Source organism: Capsicum annuum, chromosome 3 (genome assembly GCF_002878395.1).
Source record: "Capsicum annuum cultivar UCD-10X-F1 chromosome 3, UCD10Xv1.1, whole genome shotgun sequence".
NCBI classification, from domain to species: Eukaryota; Viridiplantae; Streptophyta; class Magnoliopsida; order Solanales; family Solanaceae; genus Capsicum; species Capsicum annuum.
Window position 1 is genome coordinate 76,443,796 of NC_061113.1, and position 27,677 is coordinate 76,471,472.

The following is a 27,677-nucleotide window of genomic DNA, read 5'->3' on the forward strand; positions in this document are numbered from 1 at the left end:
AAATAAATAAAGCTCTGAATATCTGCAAGTTTCATGGGCCAAGGCCACTTTCTAACCACTGAAAAATCTTGCGTGTACGCCATGATCCCTTCTCTAGAAATGACATGACCCAGAAAAGTAACAGCGTTCAACTAGAATTTGCATTTTTTAAATTTGGCATACAACTGTTGATCTTTTATTGTCTGTAATACAATGTGGAGGTGATCAACATGATTCACCTTACTCTTAGAGTAAATCATAATATTGCTTATGAATATAATGATGAACAAATCCAGAAACTGAGGAACGACCCTATTCATAAGATCCATGAATGTTGCTAGGGCATTAGTAAACCTAAAACACATAACAAAGAATTTGAAACCCCCATATCGGCTATGAATGTATGTATTAGGAAAATCCACCTCCCTAATCTTTCACTGGTGATACCCAGACCAAAGATAAATCTTGGAGAAAAAACTAGCACCCACAAGTTGATCAATCAAATTATCTATCCTTGGAAGAGGGTACTTATTCTTTACTGTCAACTTATTCAGTTGCTGGTAATCAACAAACATTTGAAGTGAACCATCTTTATTGCACACTAATAAAATAGGTGACTCTACGGAGACATACTAAGATGGGTAAGACCCTTTTCTGAAATACCCTTTACTTGCTCCTTAAGTTCCTTTAAGTCAACTGGAGCCATTCTACATAAGGAGTAGAGATAAGATGAGTGTTAAGAAAAAGGTCAATTCCAAAATCAATCTCCCTATCTGGAGGGATACCAAGAAGATCATTAGGGAAAATCTCAACAAATTCATTAACCACGAGAATGTATTGCAATGAGGGACCATCTGAGTTAGAATAGTTAACTCTAACCAAAATAATAGAGACATCCATTGGAAATCAACTTTTGAGCTCTAATATATTATATGATACTTCCCTTAGGCACTAGAGAACCACCTTACCAATCAACAAATGTCCCATTAGGTAACTTAAATTTGAGCTTATGGGTCAAATAATCTATGGTGGCATAGCACTAGTTCAACTAGTCCCACCCTAATATGACATCAAAATGAACCATGCGTAACTTTATAAATCAACTAGAGTTTATCTACAACAAGCAAATATAGCACATCCCCTATAGACTCTTCTAGCAACAACATAGTCACCCACTGGGTTAGATGCAATAAAGGGATCAAGAATACACTTAGGACCAAAACCAAAATGCACAGCAACAAGTGGGGTCACATAAGAAAAAATGGACCTGGGATCAAGTAAATATTATAATCAAGGAAAAAGAGTTTCAATATACCAGTAAAAACTATAGGCAATGCCTCGAACTCCTCATGGGTAGTGAGATCATAGAGACGATTTTGACCAGTGATGAAGCAAGATGAAGAACTCATTGGTGCGCAAAAATATTATTTTTCGCTCCAGAAGTATTATTACCCATGGGATAATTTCTAATTATATGCCCTGGCTGACCACACTTGAAGCATTTGTCCCTTCCCTCATCATAGAAACTCTGATACAATCAACCACAAAATCTATAGGAAAGATACGATGCAGCTTATTGGACCTTACTAGCCTGAGAATGGCAACATGTGCCCTAGAACTATTGCAACTCTAAAACTGCCTATCACCATATGCCTTTGGGTAGGGAGCAGTATCCGTCGAGTAGGACCCAAAATTTCCCCACTTCTACTTAGACAACTTTCCACCATCCCAACCACTTTTTACTAAAAATCCCAACCTCCACCCTTATCTAAAAATCAAAACTTCTTACTTTGCCTCTCCCTATCTCTGCCTACTTTTTCTTTTTTTCCTCAATATTCTACATGTACACAACCAACATGGACATATCCATGTCCTTGTTTAACAAGGCATCCTTACACTTCAAAATAAAGTCTTGGGATAACCCAAAAGCAAACTTCTTCATTTTATCTATGCCGCTAGACACTATCCTCAGAGCATATTGAGAAAATTAGTGAAACTACAATGAATAATGCTTGATTGATATCTTTCCTTAATTCAGGTTGACAAACTCTTCCATCTTTTCCTCCCTCAGCTCTAGAGGAAAGAAGTGGTCCAAGAAGGCACAGGAAATATCATCCCACAGGGCTGACTCAGAATCATCACCCCTTGACTGGTCCCATTCTTCGTAACATCGGTATGCCACATCTTTTAATTGGTAGGTTACGAACTCCATATCCTCCACATTAATAGCATGCATTACACCAAAGACCTGTTCTATCTCATAAAGGGAATTTGAGGATCCTCGTCAACCTTAACACCTGTAAAGGTTGAGAACTCAACATAATAAATTATCTGGCCCTCTTATCCTCAAAATATGGAGTAACATAAGCACCATGATTACACTGAAAAGCTACCAACCAAGCCAATATATGAATAGACTAACAAAACTCAACATTTATTACATCAGTCTGAGGATATTGCAATACCTTGAGACTCTAACCAATAGTGCAACCATGACACAAGCTCATGAGAAGTAAATTATAGTTTTTTGGTTGTTTTTTTATCAAGGGTGATGTGTATTAAAGACTCAAAGATGTCCTAGTGATAATGTGGATCAAAAAATTCCTTACCGATTGAATTCTAGGGAAGGATATTGCCATATTCAACTTTAAATGACCATATCTCTCGTTATACTACTAATTTTTGAGGTACTTATTCTTGATGGTAACCTTATTTAGTTATTGATAATATATACACATTCTGAGAGTGCCATCATTCTTGCTTATGAATGGGACTTGTGCACCCCACCAGTAAATATTAGGTTTGATGAAAACATTATCTAAGAGATCCTTAAGATACTTCTTTAACTTTTTAAGTTTAGCTTGATACATACTATATGGAGGAATACATATGGAATAAGTATAAGGAAAATGGTAAATACCAAACTCTATTTCACTGTCTAGAGGTACCCTTGGAAAATCATCGGGGAAGACTTCTGGAGACACACTGACTATATGGACTAACTTAATGGCTTGGGCATCAGACTTAAAATATTTGACTCGAACTAAATAGTAGATACACCCTTTTGGTATTAAATTTTCGGCCTTAACATATGAGATGAAATGACCCTTTGGAGGCAAAAAACTACTCTCCTATTCAAAGACTGACTTATGAGGAAACTGAAACTTCACCACGCAGGTGCAACAATTGATTGACACATAACATTAATGGATCCAATCCATGCTTAGAATAACATTGAAATTTATCATCTCTAACTCTATAATGTTTGCTAGAATGACCTTGTGGAGGATGGTAATAGAATACCCCCATTAGACTCGCCTGGATATAACAGATTCACCCACTAGAGTAGAAATAAAAAGGGCGTAGGAAGATTTTTAGGGATCACCCCAAAAAGAACACCAACTAGTAGGGTCACATAATAGAGGTTTTGATATCGGGTCTAATAACTCATATACATAGACAACATTTGGGGAACACTCTTATTCCTAATAGGATGGTAAAGAACAAAATTAATTCTAGCATAGATAACCATCTTTAATAGATGATGCACCCTATGGAGGATCTGGGCGGCCTAGTTATACTAATGGATTCGTGGCCTGACTATAAGGATATACATATCAACTTTATTTCTTAGCATACGAGCATTTCTTGATCTTATGGTATGTCTTGCCAAAAGCATAGAAACCTTATTTTTCCATCAAACACTCACCAGGATGGATCCTTCTACACTTTGGATATGTCGGCTAAGTAGGCCTCTTGACAACACTAAATTGAGATCTCAGATTCATAGCTCTACCTTACTTCTCCAAATAGGTCCCTGAGTAGATGAACTAACTGAGGATTGTGTATGTACAGATGAGTGAACCTAAAACTGTTAATAACTTCCCCCTCCAGACCTTTGTTGATGGCAATCATATTGTCCAGTCATAGCATTTTTCGTTCTCCTCTCTCTTTCCTTCAACCTTTTTCCTTAATCTATTGAGCATAAGTCATCAACCGAGAAATATCCATATCTCTGAGTAGCATGGTAGTCCTACACTCCTTGAACACCAAATCAGAAACTCCAGTGACAAACTTGCTCATACGATCCCTAGAGTCAGGCAACAACTCTGGAGCATACTTACCTAACTGATTGAACTTAAGAAAGCACTCATTTATTGACATGGAGCCATGACTTAGGCTCATGAGCTCCTTCACTTTGGCCTCCTTTATCTCATGAGTAAAGAACCTATCTAGTAAAGTACTCTAAAATACCTGCTAACTCATAGGAACTATATTCTCACCCCTACTATCCTTCTAAATGTTCACATAATCAAAAGACATATCCTTCAATCAATAAGATGTAAACTCTACACTTTCCTCTACAATAACATTCATAATTTTCATAATCTTTTCACTTAATCATGAAGAATTAGGGATACCTATTCACCTTTGACCCAAAGAATTTAGGTGGGTTTATCCTCATAAATTCCCTAATTCTGGAAGTAGCTAATTTACCATTTTGCTGAAGTATGACTATTGTTGGCTGATATCACTTATCATTTTCATTCACTGCATGATCTGACACTTGGAATACAGCCTAAACTCAACATGTGAAATATTTTCATACAGAGAGTCTGCAGGTAGTGGCCGGGCTAGATGGTCCCTATTTCTACGTGTGTAAGATCTGCTAGGAGGCATTTTCTATCATGTAAAAGCATAAATTAGAGCATATATAGGAAACTTTAAAGAATGATAAAGATCATCTAAGAAGGGATGATTCCTAATACGTCCTGTAGCCACTTATTCATAGATATGGTGCGCTTTAGATTCATGATCAAGATTCTACATAATGCCACTTTTAAAACTCCCTAGGACACTTTAAAACATTAGGCTTTTATACCAATCTTGTAATGACCAAAGAGTACCCCCTATATGTCACACGATACTTAAGACTAGATATATTCAAAAGCTAACCCAGGATATCTAATTAGTACTGAACTCAGAGGAATGTATACAAAGATACACATAATTTAAGAAAGAAAAAAACTTTTAAATCTCCCTCTTAAGATCTTACAACTTAGAAATCCCAATAAAATCTCATTAACTAAATTAAACATTATCCAACAAGCCTCTAATCTTTAAACTAGAAAAGTAATTGAGATAGACCCCAGATGATGAAATAAAATAGTTAGTCAAAATTCATAAAGTCTAAAACTACAATAGACTTGGTCCTTAAACTATGAGGAATCACCAAATGTCGGGATGTCAGAGGTGATGCTCGTGATCAATCGCGCTACTGAAAATAGGCACCAAAACCTATATTAAGAGACAATGTAGCACATAGAAATATATATGGCTCAGTACTCCTAGAATATACTCAATATATGGGGGTGAATGCACAAGTGAAGCCAAAAGTAAATAAGCTTTCAAATCATTCATGCTAATTGTAAAAGGACATACCTTGGACTTGAGTAAAGTTTGAAATTGAAAAATCATAAAACAAAAATGATAAAGCATAATGTAAATCTTAGTGTGTCATCACACTTAGTTTCTAAAACCCTTTCTTTTATTCTTTATTATGGGAGATTCTTATAACTGACATAAACCTAGTGAGCTATTATGCAGTCCAACATCTTACCCACATTGGGGAGAGCTATCCTACCCTTTCCATTAGAATAGAACCTTAACTTAAGTGATCACAAAACTTTACCTTACTGGGAAAATAAAACACTCTGAGGCGAGGACCTTTAAACCTACAATGGCTCGTAGTTTCCTAAAATTTTGATACGCTCATCCACATTCCCTTCTCGGTGCTAAATACTACTCCAAATATATATATATATATATGTGTATATATATTGCTCAAACTTAGAAAATACACCTTAAAAACCATAAGGGTTTGTAATATGAAAACCAACTATGCTTCATTTACTTAAATTATACTCATGGGTTGAAGTTGCGGATTTTCAATCATAAATATGATTATAAGATAAAAACTATACTTCAATAAAGTTTCCATGATTGCAAATTCATCTTATAAGTTGGAACTTCTTGTACTCAATAACTTATGCTTAAATCCCTAAATTCATGCATTATGTCTTAGGAACTTCATATCAGAATACCATACTCAAGATTTAAATTAAGAATCTTTGTCAATTCATCAAACATCAAGTAAAGATAATGAAATCATGTCATAATAGAATTAATGTAGGTCAAAACAGGAATAAAACATATTTCTTAGGTAAATCAATCATTAAATCCCATGATGATATCATAAATTCTAGAATCTAGGAATATGGGTATGAACACTAGTTGCAATCATATGAATTCAACTTTAAAATCAAGTTTTCGGAAACAAGGATGAAATATTATCCTTGATCAAACACCATATACCTGAACTTTCTTGCCTTTTTTGAAGGGAACTTTGATTGGGAACTTGAGAGGTGTTTAGATGAAGAAACCCTAGTCTTGATGTTCTTGAGGGAGAGAGAATAAGGAACATTGTTTAGTGATTTAGAATGAGGAAAATAACATCTCTTGTATGTTTTAATTTGTGGGTTTTGGGTTTTAAAAGGAAAAATGACCAACAAACCCCTTAACTGAAAAGATAGAAACTTAATCGTAGGTATTCATGAGCCACCTTAAAACTAGTGACATCTACTTATAAGTCTTACCATTGACTTATCACCTTGGCAGTAATAGGAAGGTTACTTACTAACCTGGCTACTAGTTATAAACTATGACTCATAGTCAGTTAATATGACTCGTATCCTCTAACTGTAGTATGAACTGAAACTTAGGGGTCCTATATTGTTGTCTTTACGACACCCACTATACTACTCGTATAGACTTGTAATGACTCTTAGGGTTGAGTCATATGAAACCAGAACCATTTGTCTTTCCCACTAAGTTGATTAAGACTGGACCATATGACTCGTATGGTGTCCTATGAATTGATTAGTGGCCGATTATGCCTACTGAGTACCCATTATTTTGGTACTCATACTACACTTCTGTACTTTTTTGGTTCAGACCCAATACTTGTTGCTGCCGTTGCTTTAATATCGTGCAATGTTGATTTTCCAGAGACAGGGTGAGCTCAAGGTGATTCGAGTCGCCTGCTTCCCTGCTATCTTTATTGAGTCTTTTCTATTCACGACGAATGTATAGACTATTTAGACTTTTGGTTTGTATTTCCTATTGTCATACTTAGATGCTCTTGTGTATTACCAGGTCAAGAGATTGGTATCCGTATTTGATTGACATTTGTCATACATAGTTTTTTATGATTGTGTTCATCTATTTTTGCCCTTGTCTGTCGTTTCTACCAAAGTAACCCATTGCATTAGCTTTGGGTTATGGTATTGTCTTACCTACTAGTGGGTTTTAATAGGTACCATCATGACTCGCAAATCAGGTCGTAACTCCATAACCTTATTCAACTAACGCTAATCTATGCACATCTGAACGAAACCATTATTCTTATGCACGAACTAAACTGTTGTACCCTATGGAGAAATACTAGGATGGATAAAACCCTTGTCATGCAGATCCTTTAACTGCTTCTTGAGCTCCTTAAACTTAGCCGGAGCCATTCTATAGGGATTGATAGAGATAGGACGAGTGTCCTGAACGAGGTCAATCTCAATGTCAATTCCCCTAATAGGAGGGAAAGTAAGAAGATAGTCCGAGAAGACCTCAGGAAATTCATTTACCACAAGAACAATATATAAGGAAGGACTCTTCGAGCTAGAATCTTTAGCCCAGACAAAATAGTGAAGAAACCCCTAGGAAATCAACTTCTTCGCTCTAAGAAATGATATGAACCTTCCCATAGTAATAAGAGAAATCATCCCACAGTGCAAATTCAGCATCATCTCCCCTATATTGTTCCTATTTTACATACCATTGGTATGCTACATCCTATAATTGATAGGTAGCGAAATCAACACACTCGACATTCAAACTATGCATAACCCGAAAGAACATCTCCATCTCACCTATAAAACCTTGAGGATCCTTCTCAAACTTAACACCAATAAAAGTTGAAGGACTCAGCCTCATAAACTTTCCAACACTTGTGGCCTCAGAAGATAGAGTTACAAAAGTAACACTCTCCAATTGAGAAGCTAATAACTGAGCCAAAACATGAATAAACTAACAAAACTTAGAATTCAACATATCCGCATTAGGAGCTCGAGGAGGACTAGAATTGACCGGTGGAACTCCAAAAGGGAAATTGGCAATAGGACCCCTAGACCAGTGCTATACCCCATACGCAGGGGGTGTCCTATTAGCATTGTCCTTAAGTGAGGCAGAGGAGTTTCCATGAGCTTTACATTATCTGGAAGGCATGTTCTGAAAAGTGAACAATCAAGAATTAGAGGAAATTTCAACGACTTAGACTCTACAGCCCGAAATAAGACACAACAAAGAAAAACATTCCTAAATGCCTTGTAGCCTCCATCTAATAAGTGTGGCGTGCAACACACCCATAAAAGAGACTCTACTCGACACGGCTTTGTGGACTTCTACTTGACCATGAAACTAGGCTCTAATACTATCTTGACATGACCAAAACTAGGGTTAGGTCATGACGAGTATCTCAAGTCCAACAAGTATAGGAGACAACCCCAAATACCAAAACCATCGACCATCTTACATCCTATGTCGGATGAATTTTGAACATATAACAAGAGAAATTAAAATTAAAGATATTATGATACATCTATAGCATAATCCAATAAATAATCAAACCTTCTCAAGTCCATAGTAGTCCAATAATGCCTCTACCAAATAGAATATCAATAAAGTGTAGGGACATTCACCGACTATATCCAAAAATAGTATCCAATAATCTATAACTAAAAATGAAAACATAATACTATATTACAGCCCTACAAAGCATGGAAGATCACCAATTCAAGTAGACTCTCGATCAATCAACAATCATTGAGCAGGAGAAGTAGAAGTATGGCTAACTACTTTATCGCATGGGGATATAGTGCCCAAATATGGCTAGTGCGGTTAACGTGACACGACCCAACCCTAGGCCTTGTCGCAATTGGCATCCTAAGTCTAACCAGGATCAGGGACCGCCCCTTATTACCCAACCCAACCACCAATATCCATCCTTAGGTGGGCTAAATTTTGAAAATACAATAGGATAGAGTTATTGTTCACATTAAGACTCTAGGATAGGGTCACAACCTTGACCGACGTAACCGAGTCCAACTGTACCTCACCAACTGCCCCAACATACAAAAACAAACCATAGGCCATAAACCAGGCAATAACCAAAGAGAATACCAAACATAATATGATTAATCCTAAAATGTAATTTGATGGAATAGTGAGAAATCATGTACGATAATTCCAGCCTCCCAGCTTATTCAAATGCCAAGGCCGACACCAATACTGATCCTACCCATACTAACTTCTAAAAGTAACACAAGACTCTATACAAAAGAGTAAACAAATCTGGTTGAGCATGCCCACAATCATGGAAAGAATGAATATCCATAATAAAATAAAAGTTTCTAAAGAAATGCATCACATGAAATGATGCCTCCCAATAGGATGGAAGGTCACAACTTTAGTCTAAATATTGATACCAAATCCACATTATAAATAGGAGGTGTGGAATGGTTGGTTCCTGCATTGCGTGGTTATACAACCGCCAGTAGAGGGGTTAGCGAGTCACTGCTAGCATAAATCTCAGGATAAGGATAAAATAATGTCCGTTATAAAACCAAGTAAAAACATCCATAATGGATAAAACCATACATATATAAGTGTCAGGAAATGGAATGGGGTTAAGCATATATTGAAAACCTCTACCTGGGTTATGTAGATTTTTTATCCTAACCTTCCATGGGCCATATGGGTTTAGCTCCCCCTGCTGAAAGGGTCCCAGTACATGTAGCCGCTCGATTAGGAAATATACGAAGGGATGACTAATACATTCCTAATATAAAATAAAATACATGCTCATGGTCATTAAGACCCCTCATAGCAGCAAATATGAGTTTTCAATTTTAGTCACCTCGTGATCGGCACCTTCTACGATTTTGCTACATACCCCGCTATGAATGACTAATTAAAAATAGTTTCCAAATAACTAAACCATTATCCATTTGTTAAAAAAGGAAAATATTAGTGGTATCATCATACCACCCCTTACTCTCAAGTAATATCTATAGCAAAACCATTTAGGTTAAAGGTACCGTAGGTGTCATTCCAATTACCATATTAAATCTACTTGGGAGACTTCCATGTTCTCCACAAGCATAACCATCTAGCCATTCGCCTTTACAAACTATTTAAACCATGTATAAATCTTTTATTACGTTTAAAAGATGCAAGAGTCCTATTTAAAGAAGTCAATGCAATGAACATATTTTTATAAGCATTTTATCAAATACCTTGGGGGCATAATATAACCAAAATCAATTGCAAGGACCATTAAACCATTACCTTTCTCTACATAAGAAACACAACCCAAAGACAATTTGCTAAGGGCATCCGCCACTACATTGGCCTTGCTCGGGTGATACAACACACTCATATCATAGTCTTCTAACAAATCTAACCACCTCATCAGCCTAAGATTCAACTCCCTCTGAGTAAATACATACTGTAGGCTCTTATGATCAGTAAACACATCAACATGAACACCATAAAGTTAGTGTCTCTAGATTTTCAAAGAAAAGACAACAGCAGCTAACTCAAGATCATGGGTTGGGTAATTTTTTTCATACAGCTTTAACTGTCTATAGGCATAGGCTATAATCTTACCTCTTTGCATCAACACACAACCCAAACCAATTCTAGAGAAATCATAATACACCACAAAACCATCTGTACCATCAGGGAAAGTCAACAAAGGGGTAAAAGTAAGTCAGTCTTCAACTCCTGAAAACTCCTCTCACAGGAATTTGACTACTAGTACTTAACTTTCTTTTAGGTCATTCAAGGGATGGGAGACACTATAGAAGAGAAACCTATAACAAAATAGCAGCAGTAGCCCGCTAGACCCAAGAAACTTCTAATGTCAGATGGAGAGATAGGTCTAGGGCAATTTCTTACAGCTTCTGTCTTTTGGGGATCAACTCTAATACCTTCGGCTGAAATAATATGACACAGATAGGGTACATACCTTAGCCAAAATTTACACTTACTGAATTTAGCGAACAACTGGTGACCTCTAAGAGTTTGCAAGACAATTCTAAGGTAATCTGCATGATCATGGTCATTGTGATAGTAGACAAGGATGTCATCTATGAACACTATGACAAACATATCAAGATATTGCTTGAACACTCAATTCATGAGGTCCATAAAAGTTGCTGGGTAATTGGTTATCCCGAAAGACATGACTAGAAACTCAAAGTGACCATAGCAGGTTCGGAAGACTATCTTTGGAATATTACATTCCACCATTTTAAGTTGATGATAGCCAGATCTAAGTTCTATCTTGGAGAAATAACTTGCACCTTGAAACTGATCAAAAAGGAGATTAATTCTTGAAAGAGGATACTTATTTTTGACTGTTACCTTGTTAAGCTGACGATAGTCAATTCACATACGCAAGGAACTATCTTTCTTACATATGAATAGAATAGGTGCTCCCCAAGGAGAAATACTGGGCCTTATGAAACCTTTGTCTAAAAGATCTTTGAGTTTCCTTTTCAACTCTTTAAGATTTGCAGGTGCCATACGGTATAGCAGAATAGAAATGGTATGAGTGTCAGGAAGAAGGTCAATCCCGAATTCTATCACTCTATTGGAAGGAACCCCTGGGAGAGGTTCTAAAAAAATTTGGAAACTCATTAACAATATTGACTGACTAAATAGTTGGAGCCTTGGACTTAGTGTTTTTAACACTAACTAGGTGATAGATGCAACCCTTTGATATTAGCTTTTTGGGCTTGAGATAGGAGATAAAATGACTTTTGGGAGATATCGTATTCTCGGACCATTCAAAAATTGGCTCATCAAGGAACTGAAACTTGACCACACAGGTAAGATAGTCTATAGATGCATAACAAGAATAAAGCCAATCCATACCCAGAATAAGGTCAAAATCCACCATGTCTAAATCTATCAAATCAGCAAGTATGACTCAATGAATAACATTAATAGGACAATCTCTATACACTTATTTAGCAAAAACTGACTTCCCTACTGGTGGAGACACTAGGAAAGGCTTAGGAATGTTTTTGGACCTCGTTTTGAATTTCACAGCTACAAATGGGGTCATATAGGAGAGACTTAACCCGAGGTCCAACAACACATAAACATCAGAATAAAAGACGCAGACCATACCAGTAACAACATCAGGAGAGTCATCCCACCCTTGATGGAATGGTAAGGCATGGAATTTATTCTGGTGCTGACCACCAGGAGTGCTAGATGAAGCACTTTGAATAGGGGTGGGATGAGGTACAACAGCTGGTGCACTAGTAGTCTGTGCCTGAGGTCAGGCATCTCTGGTACCGTGCCTAGCATGCAGACAATCTCTAAGTCTATGGCCCTGCTTTCCACAACAAAAACAACCCTTAAATATGTGAAATAGTCACTGAGATGATCCTTACCACACTTAGTACAAGGAGGATAACGGGGCCTGTTACCAATACTGTTCTGCGACCTAGACATAAAAGACCTGCCCCTTACTCCTGCCTACCTCTAGACGTGGGAGAACTAGCTGATGAAGGCACTAGAATAGATAGACATCTCAGAAACTAAGGGGGGTTTCCTCCATGTAACCTTGGCTGACTAGACTCATGCTCCTCAAATCTAGCTCTCTTGTTACCCCTCACTCTATTTCTCTCTCTAATCTTATCTACCTTTATCTGCTCTACATGAATCATCAACCTAGATAGATCAATATTACTGTACAGCATCACAGTCCTACACTCTTTCAGCACTAAACTAGAAACACCTATCACAAACTTGCTCATACTTGCTCGGGTGTCAGAAATCCAATCGGGAGCATACTTGGCCAACTGGTTGAACTTCAAGCAATACTTATTAACAGTCATGGATCCCTACCAAAATTTCATAAACTCCTCAATATTTGATTCCCTTATCTCAAGTGGAAAGAACTTGTCCAATAATACATCTTGGAACACCTGCTAAGTCATAGGAGCAATATCCTCACCTCTGGCCTTCCTCCATGAACAACCCAATCATAAGCTAGGTCCTTCAACCTATAAGATGCCAACTCAACACTTTCTTTCTTAGAAATAGACATAACCTACGTAATCTTTCTCACCTTCTCAAGGTATAATTGTTGGTCCTCACCTGCCTTGGACCCATAAAACTCTGGCAGATTTATCCGTATAAAATCACGAATCCTAGAAGCATCTATAATACCTCTCTGCTAATTTGTAACTGTATCTTGGTTATTGGCCTAAACATTATCTGTGACTATTTTGGCTAACGCCAAAAAGGCGCCCCAAAACTCAGCATGAGACACTATCTTATTCAAAGGATCAACAGATGGGGGTGCTCCTTATTATTTCCATGGGGATTCGCTCTTCCAAGAGGAATTTTATAAAATAGGAGAGCATTAATTATAAGATGAGAGGGACAACTATAGGCACAATAGAATTTGAAAGAAAGAAATAAATTTTTCATAAAATGTCTTGTAGCCTCTTGATCATATTTGTGGCATGCTACACACCGATGATCAAGACTCTACTCAACATGACTTGTTAGACTCCCTAGGACTCCTCTAAAAATTTAGGATCTAATACCAAGTTTGTAACACTCCAAAATCACCTCCTAGGATTTCACACGGTCCTTTGAGCTATAAGTAGCCCCAAGCTAACTCTTTGAGTCTATCACTTCTCATAATAACTCATTAATAGAAAGAATACATAAAAGTACTAGCACTAATTTATCAAATAAAAGGAAATACGAAGGTAATAATCAGTCCAAACAACCACAAAAATGGAAATCTCAACACAACCACAATCTAATAACTAGTCTGACAAAGCCTCTACTACTCCATGAACTAGAGAGTCATTGTGACAGTTCCCCAATTGACTCAAACTAGACTAAAAGTAATAAACATAATCACTTAAATACTAAAATATCTGAAGATAGGCCCTCGAACCATGAGGACTCACTACTGGAGAAATATAGACAAAGGTACTTAGGATCACTAATATGACTGGGACTAATCACCTGAACCTACATTATAAGACAATGTAGCACATAGACGTATATGTGGATTAGCACTTGAGGATATACTGAGTATGCATGGGTGTATGAATTTACATAAAACAATGTCAATACACTTTAATCAAATTATACATGCAAATAGGAATGACTCACATGACTTGAATAAGTCTAAAATGTAAAGCTCATAAATCATGTAGAATGAAGCATGTAACACAAATTTTATAATTCATTATGGTTTGTCATTAAAATCTGTGCTCTCCTCTTATTCTCATTACTCATAGGATGAAGAAAGCTTTAAACAATACTTTCAACTCATGCATATATCTCATGGGGAGTAAAACTTCTTTAATGCTCAAGAACTTATAACTCTTTTGAACTCAAACACTTGGAGCTCAGAATTATATAAATTTGGTTTAAAAACTGGTGATCAACTAGTAATAGTAGAGAAAGCTACTTCTTTCTTTGGAAAATACTCAAAAGCAATTCGTTTACTTTAGAAAATATCTCATCTCAAAGCATTAAGGAAAAATATACTATGTCAATGAAAAATACTTTAGTTTAGGGAGGTTCTCTTAATCAACATAAATCATGCAAGCTACATGGAGTCCAACGTCTTGTCCTCTTAAGGAAGTAACCTCACATTAGGGAGAGGTGTCATACTGTTGCCAAGGAGTGTAACCTTTGCTCAGTGATCATTTATCTCGGCCTCGGACCTAATTATCTGGGCCTCAAGTCCAAAATCTCAAACCTATGGTGGAACATAGTTCTGGAGTAAGAAATCATAGTAACTTACCCAACTCGGGGCTAAATACTACTCCCTTTAGTTTATCTCGCTCATCTCATGAAAATTCCCTTTCAAAATAACCTCATGGTTCATAAGAACCCAATAATCAAATCTATAATCTCATATAGTGAATTGAATTTCAAAGCTCAATGACTATTAGGTCAAAACATTTTTCAATAATCTCAAAATACTCAAATCATGGGTACCTATAGCATTAAAGTTCATAAAATTGCTAGACTCAAGTAGGGTTTAATGACCTATAATTCAATATCGAGTTAAAACTTATCAAAATGCATATTAGATAGCATATAGATTCATAAATTATATAGAAATCTGTAATTTACAATAATTTAGCTCATAATCTCAACAAACTCATATACTATAACTTCTAGAACATTGAAACTCTTAAATTCCCAAGAAGTAACAACATAGGGTATAAATCCAGCTTTAATCTCTTAAGAAAACATGAAAAATCATGCTATATGACTTCCAATTCATGGGAAACATCAAGTAATTGCAATCAATAACATTGGTAAAAACCCCTAATTTGATATCAGGTAGAATCTCATAGATTATAGAAAATTATAGTTTAAATAAGCCTTTTAGTACAAGGGTGAACGGATTACCCATGTTAAAAACACTACATATCTTAGACTATGAAATTGGATGAACAAGCTTGATTTAAACTCTTCTTCTTACTCTTGAGAGAGGGTTCTTGCAACCCTTGAACTTAGGGAATTCAAATCTCAACTTAATTTGTAGAGTCTATGATAAGTTCTTGGATTTCTTAGAGAATGGTTTTAGATTTGATCTTGAGGGAGAACCCTAGATCTCTTGTATTTTGGATGATGAATAAAGCCATTTTCTTCGTTTGGAATACATTAGGGTATAAAATAGTGGAAATACCAAAAATCCCCTTTAAAAGTGACATAAATACTTAACGAGGGCTGAGACGATCGAAGCAACGGTCCATCGCTAACCTGTAGTCTTTATGGTCTGTTGAAACATTTGTTGCACGTTGGCCAGGATGAGACCACACTACCTTAGTGCCGACGTTCTCAGCAATGATTCATCACATCTTTGACGGTCCATCGTCCTAGCCATCACACTTGGGCCAGAAAATGGATTTACTGCCTCTCTATTGATGGGCCGAGCAACGGTCCATCGCATACTTAACGGTCTGTCGGATCGTCAGGTGCACCTGGGCTGATCCAATAACTCTTAATAAAATGGCCATAACTTCTCACCACGATGTTGGATTTGGAAGAATTTGGTATCATTGTAAAGCTAATTCAATTATATACATAAAATAATATCAAATTTAAGAAAATTCTATATTTTTTAATTACAAATCACTTAGAAAGTATCTACTCAATCTTTTTGGATTAGAATTACACTTTACTTGACACGCTCTAAGCCTTGGACTATAAGAGAACTTTGTGGGGTCTTAAAGCTTCCTAGATGTCACTATAGGTCTGTGGAATAATATTGGAAGAATATTTGATGGATAAGTCTAGTATCTTATTTTAATAGTGGCATGCCACGGAAACTAGGGCAGGTGATAAGGGCATTGCATGCCCCTTTATTAAATTAACAGCTTTTGTCCTTTTATAAATGGAACACTTATATCCTTTTCTATTTACCTTGGAAGACCTTTTCTCTTTAACATACATTGTACAAGGCTTTAATTATGTTTTTCTTTCATTATTTTTGTTTTTTTATGGATTATAACATGGATTCATCTATCGTGATTACGTGTAAGTCCATTAGCAGCTAAACACCATTTTCTTGGATTAAGTTCTAGAACATGATTACACCATTGTAGATTTACATGATTTAGGTTACTTATCATATTTGTTTTTTTTCTTATTATTGATATCACTATTTTAAGGGTTTCCAACCCTTAGAATATATGCTTAACTCTATTGTGAACCCTGAAGGATGAATGATACAATAGAATGTGGGTTAGATAAAATAGGATTGTCAACTCAATTAAATGGTGTTAGGATTTGTATTTAGGATACGAATATACTTAAATTCACTCTTTGGTTCAATTAAGGGATTGAATATAAATTTACTTAACTTACTTCTCACATTATCACTCAATGATGTTATTGTGTTGCTAAGTTTGATTATTGATTATAGGTTCTAAAGGACGTTGTCATAATATCGACCTTGTGAACCAAGAACCAAGATGTTCACCTAACCAATGAAGTACATAGCATTGTCTGATTGTCGTAGTGCCTTAACCATCGGTTTCTCCCTATTGCTTATCTAATAAAGTTTAAGCTACCATATTGTTTAAGTGTATATTTTTTTATAACTCTCAAACTCTATGGTTGTATTTGTACTTGTCTAATATTAATTGTTCAATGATAATTAGTTAGGTGATTAACACTAGTCCCTAGGTCGATACTTAGCTTTCTTTAAAGCCACTTTATTAGTTGGGTGGGCCATATACACTTGTGTGTGCACTTTGGCGTAACATGAGAGATAATGCTTATTGATTATGATATTAATTATATGCACCAGTTTAAGTCTTGATAATGGTAATGGTATTTATGATAACAATACCAGTTTTAGTCCATCTAATAATTATGATATTAATGATATATTTACTGTTTTGAGTTTAGATATTACTTATGATATTTATTATATGATACTAGTTTAAATCAAGTAATGTAGTATGATATTAAGATATGGGTATTGGTTAAAGTCCAGAATAGGTAAATGGCATATTGTATGGCTTTATATGAATATATTCTAGTTTTATTAGGGAAGTGGGTAGAAGATAGTGGTTTAGTTTATAATTTACTTTATTTTAACCTCCAGGCTTATGGGGGCCAACATTGGGTTATTTACTTTTCCATGATTATTGCCTTATGGGGGCTAATTTGGTAGTTGTAATCGGAAGTGTTTGATTCTTTATATTATGTTATTTTTTTTGTTATTTTATTGCTTATGTACAATGATGTTAGAGTTTATCTAGGTTTTCCTCTACCTTGACTTAGTTATGTTAACTTGAATTTTATCGTATTATATCATGAGATAGTTTAGTCGATCTATGATGCATACTAAACTCCCATGATTTTGGTACTCATTCTATATTTTTATACCTTTTTGGTCAAATTTGAGTACTACTTGGCATCATTGATTTGTGATGGTGCTATGTTGGATTTTGCAGATAAGTTGAGCTCTCAGAGTCAGAGTTGCTCATTTCTTTATATCTATCTATGTGCAGTTGTTAGTTTAGAGACATTATTGTATTGACTATTTTAGAACTTAATTTGTATTTATAGCAGCTCTTGTACTGGTTCTAGTAGGTCGCGGGATGGTTAAATATGTTATGGCTATTTTTTTGACTATTTCTATTGCATTGCAAAATTTTGAATTGTATTGTCTGTTTCTCCTTTTTAGGGCATTTCCCTACCAAGTTGACCTATTTTATTTAGATTCTAGTTTCAGTTTAGCTAACCTATTGGTAGGAAAAAGTAGGTGTCATCATGACTCTTAAATTGGGTGATGACAATATCAGAGCCCACGTTTCACTGATATTGTTGGTACATGAGCAAATTTCTAGTAGAGTCTTGCAGATCAGAACAATAACTCCCATTTCTATCTTCAGAAAACTATAGGATATTCTTTGGATTTCTTAACATCTTTCACTAATTTTGTGGTAGTAGTCTAAGTTAGTTTATGTAGCATTCCTTTGACTTTACTTTTTCACAGATTTTTAGGAAATGAGCTACCTTTACATGAGATGAAGGTCCTAAGACAAAGTGTAGGGATCCTGTCTCAATTCATAAATGAACTAGAGGTTATGGATAACCTTGAGATATGTCCCCAGGTAGAGGCTAAATAAGGGGCCATCACCCGACCCTATTCCCTCTCTAGAGGTAGAGTATTGTCTGCCCTAGCCAGTGGTAAGCCTGGGAGTATCCCAGGCCCCACCATGGTTTATTTCTTATTTAGTTCTCAGGGATGCTTTGGTTTAACTTTTAGGGTTGGTTCATAGTACACCATCTAATAGAGCAAGTCTATAAATTAGAGTGGTATTGAGGTGGGGGCATGTATTGTATATTGAGACCCTAGAGTTAAGGTCCCTCACACACCAATAGTTTCTCAGCTAATAGTTGTTAAACTAGTAGTTTCCTAACTTATTGAGGGGAAGAAGTTGTTAGGTAAGTTCTTAAAATTTGCATTACCTAGGTTTTCTGATGCACCAATCCAGGATGCATATGAATTTCCTATTTCTTATGAGGAAAGGCTCCATAATTTAGGACTATTTAAGACTTATGGTATGGATTACACAATAATTATATTGGCCTTGGTAGCTCAACATTGGTGGAAAGGTCATCGTGATTCCAAGCTAGTTGGATCTTCTCTATTTACTTAGGGATAGTTCATCATGATTTTCATAGAGAAGTACATGCCTTGTATCCTTAAGGATCATTTGAGGGATCAATTCTATAGATTTAAACTAGGGTCCATGACAGTTATGGAGTATGAGGCTTATTTTCATGAGTTGGCTAGACATGCTACTTCTATTCTTGATATAAAGTATGATAGGGTTCATTGATTTGTTTGTGGATTAGGAATTTCTCTTTCGATTTCCACTAAAAGTTTGCTTTGTGCAGGTAGGTATTTTATTGAGATATCTAATCATGCTCAAGTAATAGAATAGATGTATCACGAGGCCCAAGGGGGCAGCAATAAGAAGCCTCAATATCAAGTTAGTTTAAGTAGGAGTCATAGTAGCTCCAATATTAAAAGGCAATGGTTCTTATGGTAGATACCCTCTACGTCACTCATTTTAGCCTTAGAGTTAGCCTAATAGACCCTTTTAGGCAGTGCTCTAAATTACTGATAGAGGTTAGTCTTATGTTACTGATTGCCCTAGTAAGGTCAGTGGTCAGCCTTTGGGGAGTTTGTCTTATTGTTATTCTAGTTATGGTGGTATTTTTCCAGCTGGTTCTTCTGGTTTTGGTTCAGTTCATGAGACCTTCTATGGTTGTCGAACTTTTGGTCATTACTTGCGTGATTGCCCTTGTCATGGGATAATTGTAATCGTATCTTAGAGTGTTCCCCTCTTTAAAGTAGTTTATCCCTTAGCTACAGATTGTTCGCATGGTTGTAGGGATTTTTCCTAGGGTGCTTGCAGAGATTCTCTGGCTAGTAGGATAGGAAATCGATCAAGAGCCCAGCTAGTTAGTAGGTATGGTCAGTTGTATGTAGTACCTCCTAGACCTGATGCTGAGTCATTTGATATTGTTGTCACAGGTATGATTTAGGTGTGCCGTCAGTCGTCCCTTGCTTTATTTGATTTGAGGTCCACTTATTCTTATGTGTCTTCTTATTATTCTCCACAGTTTGAGTCATCTTAGGATTTATTATCTATTCCCTTACAAGTATCTACTCCCATTGGTGATTCTTTAGTAATTGATTGTTCGAAACATGTGATATGACTATTAGAGATATTAATACTCATGTTAATCTTATTATATTAGATATGGTGGGTTTTGATGTGATTTTGGGTATGGACTGGTTATCCCACCATCATGTGGTCATGGATTGTTTTTCCAAGACCGTTACCTTAGTTATGCCCAGCATACCCTCTATCGTGTGGCAGAAGTTGTTAGTCATGAGATGATGGGTCTTATTTCTTATATATGTTTGAGGAAACTTATATTTAATTGTTGCTAGTTTTATCTCGCTTATATTCATTATATAAGTATGAAGAGTTCATAGCTTCACTCCATTTTTGTAGTTTGTAAGGTTCCTAATTTTCCTTACCATCCTACCTGGAATACCTCCTGCCTATGAGATTTCGTTATTGATCTTGAGCCTTGCACCCAACCTATTCCCATGGAAACTTACCATATGGCTCTTACCAAGCTTAAGGAGCTAAATTCTAAGCTTCAAGATCTTCTTGGAAAGGGTTTTATAAGATCCAGCTTATCTCCCAAGGAGATCTAATATTATTTGTGAAGAAGATGAATGGCTCTATACATATGTGTATTGATTACAGAAAGCTTAATAAGGTAATGGGTAAGAATCTTTATCCTATAGATCGCATGGATGATTTTTTTGACCAACTTTAAGGTGCAGTGGTGTTTTCTAAGATTGATTTGAGATCTGGTTATCATTAGTTAAGAATTCGGGCAGCGGATACCTGAAGACAACTTTTAGGACCCTTTATGGTCATTATGAGTTATTGGTGATGTCTTATGGGTTGACTAATGCACCATTAATATTCAAGGATTCGATAAACTTAGTATTTAGACCTTATTTAGAGTCATTCATAATTGCGTTCATCAATGAAATCCTTGTATATTCGAGGAATATAAAGGAGCACATGCAATATTAGAGTGTTGTGCTCAAAACTTTGAGGTACCATTTTCTTTTCGCCATGCTTTTTAAGTGTATGTTTTGCCTTGTATCAATAACATTCATTAGGCATGTGGTGTCGAAGGATAAGATTATTGTATACCCAATGATGTTTAAGGCTATCCATGATTGGGAAATACCCATATCTTTGAAATAGGTTTGTAGCTTTATAGGCTTGGTTTATTACTATCGATTATTCATTGAGGGTTTTGCTGCTATTTCAGTCTTTATGAATTGATTGACTTAGAAAGAGGTTCCTTTCCATTGGTTTGAGGAATGTAATTCGAGATTTTGTAAGTGGAAGGAGTTCTTTACATCATATTCTATTTTGGCTTTTATTTTTTAGGGTAAGGGATTCACCATGTATTGTAATGCTTCTGGTGAATGTTTTGGTTGTGTATTGATGCAACCTCAAGTTTTAGGTAGCTTAAGGTGCATGAGCACAACTACCCACTCATGATTTGAAGTTGGCGTTGGTAGTTTCAGGCATACTATTTGGAGGCATTATCTTTATGGTGTGTATTTTGAGATTTTCACTAATCATCACAGTCTTATGCATCTTATGACCTCGAGGGAGTTTAATTCTAGGTAGTGTATATGGATGGAGAGGCTTAAGGACTATGATATCTCCATTTTGTATCATTCCATCTAGGCGAATGTGGTAGCAGGCTTCCTTAATTGAAAGGCAGTGAGTATAGGTATCCTGGCCTGTATTTTAGTTTATTAGAGGTCATTGGCTTAGGACATTCATTCCTTAGAGAATATGATGGTTAGACTTGATATTTCATACCCTCGGAGGATTTTTGCAAGTATAGAGGCTAGGACGTCATTATTTAAGTGGATTCAGGATTGACAGATTGAAGATAATAGACTTTGCATCATCTATGATCAGGTAGTGAGTAGTGAGTCAAATAAGGCTATCATATATTCTGAGGGGATCTTGAGATTTGATGGCCATATTTGTATTTTAGGGATCAATGATTTAATTAATTTGATTTTTCATGAGACTCACAGTTCTAGGTAATCCATTAATATGGGTATAACTAAGATTTATAGAGATTTGAGGTCGCTTTATTTGTGGAGTGATATAAAGAGAGATGTAGTGTTCTTTGTAGCCTGTTATCTATGTTTTCAGCAAGTGAAGGCTGAGCATTAGTGAATGGGTGGTTAGATTATGACATTTCCCATTCTTAAGTGAAAATAGGAGCAGATTACCATAGAATTTCTTATTAGTTTTCCTCACACCTCTTGTGGTTTTAATGGTATTTTGCTCATCGTGGATAGTTGACCAAGTTGGCACATTTCATCCCAATTCAGATATTCTTAAAAACTGAGAAGTTAGCTCGTATCTGTAATGCCCCAATTTTCTGAACCGGAATGCTATACGGTTCTTATGATCCCGAAGGATCACAATCTAACTCATGACTAATATCTGTACCTATACACTGCAATATATAATGTAATAATGCAGAAAACATGAACATGTAGTCCATAAGGTTCAACTAAATAAAAAATCTATCAAAACTTAATATCCATATGGGTGAAAGATACCCAAAATAATTGAAAACTAAATCAAATATGAACATAAGTCTGAACACTGAATCTAAAAGCCTCTAAGTGTTGTCTGAATAAGGATTTGAAGGAACATGTCTCCAACTAACTCTATAAACTAATAACTGACTAAAATAATAATGAATAAATCAAATCATGTTGTCCTCGAAAGAAGATGACTCACTGAATCTCTGCAACTGGAAATGCTACTGCACTGCTGATCTAGAGCTCGTGTCTCTAAACCTATGGTGTAACTTGAAAAGAAAGCACCATAGTACAAATACGTGAGTACGAGGGAATGTAGTGAGTATACGAGTGAGGTAGGCTAAATATAAACAAGATTTACATGCATGAACAATGCTAACTGTCTGACTGACATGAATGTAAGAGTACAAACATGCATACATAGTAACTAAAATTGTGGGTGCATGATAGCTAGTCCTGTATGCTAATACATGGTTTACTGATGGCTAACATGACTGATACTAAAATTCTGATAGCATGGGTGACTGTATCTGACAATCCTGAATCTGATAGAACTATCTGAGCTCTGTACTACAATTGAGTCTGATTGTATCTGGCAGTCCTGATATACTAAAATCTGAAGACCAATCTGAGTTCTTTTACTGAGACTAATTCTGAAACTATGGGAGGTAGTTCTTTAACCGACATGCCCCAATAACGCATATAACTAAGTTGGGGTCCAATCTTTGCCCCTACTGGAGAGGTGTCAGTACCGTGCCACTTGTAAGGACAGTTGTGGGTAACCTTAGCAGGTAGGTATTCGAAAGAAGAATGGTGGAAACCGTAAACTGACAAGTTAAGCCACCTCATCAACCCTAATCTGATAGGTGAAGATGTCTCAACCTACGCTGGCTACATAGTTCTGGAACACAACGATGATTGCTAAGAATCACACCCTAAAATGGTAGGTGATTTCCCATCCTTGGGTTCACTCGGTGATAACTTTTACTCCCATCTGAAGAGACTAAACATGATTCAACTGACTGTACATGGTAAGATTAACTGACTTCCGTTGACTGATGAAGTAGTACTATTATCTTAGAGTTAACTGAGATCATGAGATTTCTGAGGTTTCCTAAGACACATGTCTGACTGAGTTCTATAGATTATAGCTTGACTAAGATTATCATGACAACATGACATGGCTCTAGGCACACAACTAAGTTTTTTGGGTACGAATACCCCCAGGACTCGATAGAAGGAAACTGACACACATGACATGACTTGATCAAAATATTTGAGTCCATAATTCATAATATCATAAGTAGGGGATATCATAATTCAGATAGTTATTCAACATCTTAAGCATTGTAGGGAATGCATGGATATATTTCGTGTACATATTGTATATCTCCATTGTCTTACATGCTTCATACCACTACAATAGCAACACATTAAAAGAATGGAATTCATATTGAAGTATATAGCTAACATGGACTTGACATTTAGATATCATAGAACTATACAAACATGAATTTCTAGAATCCTAAGCATTTTATCAAACACCTTGCATGCATTCTTTAAGGCATAGGTGGGTTTCATACCTGCACCATATTAAACAACATAAAGTTCATGGTTTTCAATTAACAAACATATGTATTACATGAAAACACCTTTAGACATCACATTAAAACTTAAACAACAATCGTCAACATGTACATACTCATATCACCACAAAATGTTTACAAAATAATATTTAAAACATGGTTCTTGAGCTCTATGAACGGATTGGATCCATAGATGAACACTACGCATACCTTAGAAAGGAAACCTTTATGATTTGATGGAGAGTTCTTGGATTGGGAAACTTACTTCTTAATTATCTTGGAAAAAAGGCTTGAATTTTACTTTTGAGAGATGAGTTTGATGGAAACCCTAATCTTGTGGTTGGGAGCGTAAGAGAGGGTTTTGATGATGCTTAACTGAAGAAAAATGGGAAAAATTATGCCTTTTTAGGGTTATAAGTCATGGAAGGTGAAGGAAGTTGCCAAAATACCATTATGAAATAAATTCCCAGTTGCTGAAAAATCATAGCAGATGACCTTCATGATAGGGCGTCACAAATGTGATAAGCTATCACGAATGTCCTCACTTAGGAGCTGGTTTCTGCCTAAGGCTGATGACCTTCATGATAGGGCATCACAAATGTGATAAGATATCATGAATGTCGTCACTTCGGAGCTGGTTTCTGCCTAAGGCTGACGACCTTTGTGATAGGGCATCACAAATGTGATAAGCTATCATGAATGTCGTCACACTATTTCCAGCCTGACATGCTGGAATAAAATAGAAATAACTCTTTGTTTTGATATCAGATTTAGCTGAAATTGCTATATTTAGAAATATAATTCAATAATATATCTGTTGATAGATCATGACCTCAAAAATTCAATGTATAATGAGAGATATGCTAGTTTGAAGTTGACTATACCAATATCCTTCTCAAGAATTCAATCGGTAAGGAATGTTTTGATTCGTCTGATAGCTGGAAGTTATTTGAAGCCCTAATATACATCTAACTTACACATTATACTATAAAAGAACCATGATGTACTATGCATGAGCTTGGTACATGGCTCTAATATTGGTTTGGATTTTTTGGGGTATTACAATATCTCCCCATTGGAAACATTCACCCTCGAATGATGACTGCTTAAGAGGGGAGAAAAGATAAAATGACGCATACACATATCATGCTCAACTGGAACATTAATTTAGGACTGAATTGAATTCTAAACTGAATATAGCCCAATTGAACATGCATATCTGATGCATGACTGATAGGCTGAACTCATGAATGCATGATAAGCTATGTACTGATACTTGATACCAATTTTATACTGGAATTTTTAACATTTAACTGAATAACCCGAAGGAAAATGGTTACCTAGAGCTAAGTCTGAATTAACGGAGAAAAGATGAGGGTACTTGGTCGCATGTTTGATTCTGCTTCCTAAGTAGCTCCCTCCATGGACTGATTTCACCAAAGTACCTTGACTAGAGGGACTTTTTCGTTCCTCAGCCTACGTGTATGATAGTTGAGGATTTCGACTAGAACCTCTTCTTAAGAGAGGCTATTTTGAATATCAATGATCTGAATACAGACTACAACTGTTGGGTAACCTATGCACTTCTTGAGCAAGACACATGGAAGAATGGATGAACTGAGGCTAGAACTGAAGGCAATTCAAGCTCATAGGCTACCTTGCTGAAGAGACTGAGAATCCTGAAGGGACCCACATATTAGGGAATGAGCTTTCCCTTTTTTCCAAATCTCTTCACTCCTTTCATGGGAGAGATCTTGAGATAGACATAGTCATCGACCTCGAATTCGAGATCCTTTCTTCAAATATCCACATAAGACTTCTATAGGCTCTGAGCTGCTCTGAGTCTTTCTATGATCAAATAAACTTTCTCTAAGGCATCAAATACTAAGTTAGGCCCTATGATTGTATCCTCACTAACTTCAAACCAACTGATCGGAGATCTACATCTTCTACCATAGAGAGCTTCAAATGGAGCCATCTGATTACTGGAGTGATAGTTGTTGTATGCGAACTCAATCAAAGGCAATTGGCCATCCCAGCTTCCCTTGAAATCAATTACACATGACCTTATCATATCTTCTAATATCTTATGGTCCTTTTTTCTTCACTATCTGTCTGAGGATGAAACACTGTACTGAGATGAACTTGGGTACCAAGACACTTTTGCAATGGTTTCCAAAAGTAAGAGGTGAACTGCGTACCTTTTTTGAGATGATAGATAGTGGAACACTATGTAATCTGACTAACTCCCTGATATAGAGTTTGTCATAATCCTCGTTTGAGTCAGAGGTACGAACTAGAAAGAAATGAGCTGACTTGGTTATTCTGTCTACAATGACCCAAGCTAAATCATATTGATGATGTGTTCTAGGCAAACCCATCATGCAGTCTATGTTCACTACTTCCCACTCCAAATAGGAATAGTGAATTCCTGCATGGAACTACTAGGTTTCTGATGCTTTATCTTAACCTTCTGATATGCAGAGCACTTAGCCACAAACTCTGCAATGTCCCTCTTCATCCCACTCTACTAATAGATCTCCCGCAAGTCGCGGTACATCTTAGTGGACCCTAGATGAGTAGAGTATCATGCACCATATGCTTCTGTAAGAATTTACTACCTTAATTCATTTGCACCAGGAACACACAGACGACCCTGACAATGAAGAACACCATCTCCCCCTTGGGAGAAAATCTCTACTTCTTGACTCTGAACTACCTCTTTTATCTTGACAAGGAACCTCTACTTCTTGACTCTGAACTACCTCTTTTATCTTGACAAGGCTAGGATCCCTATCTTGGTTCTCGTTTACCTTGGAAACTAGAGATGACTCTGAACTACTCTGAACACATACACCACCCTCTAAAGATTCGACTAAGCGAACTCCTAATTGGGAAAGCTGATGAATCTCCTGAGCTAATTTCTTCTTACTATCCTCAACATGGGAAACACTACCCATTGACAGTCTACTGAGTGCATCGACCATTACATTAGCCTTACCAGGATGATAAAGGACACTCATGTCATAATCTTTTAAGAGATCTAACCACCATCTCTGATGAAGATTGAGATCTTTCTGGGAAAAGACATATTGAAGGCTCTTATGATCTGTGAAGACGTCTACATGAACACCATATAGATAATACCTCCAAATCTTTAAGGTAAAGACAACTGCTGAAAACTCAAGGTCATAAGAAGGATAATTCTTATCATGGGGATTTAACTATCTGGA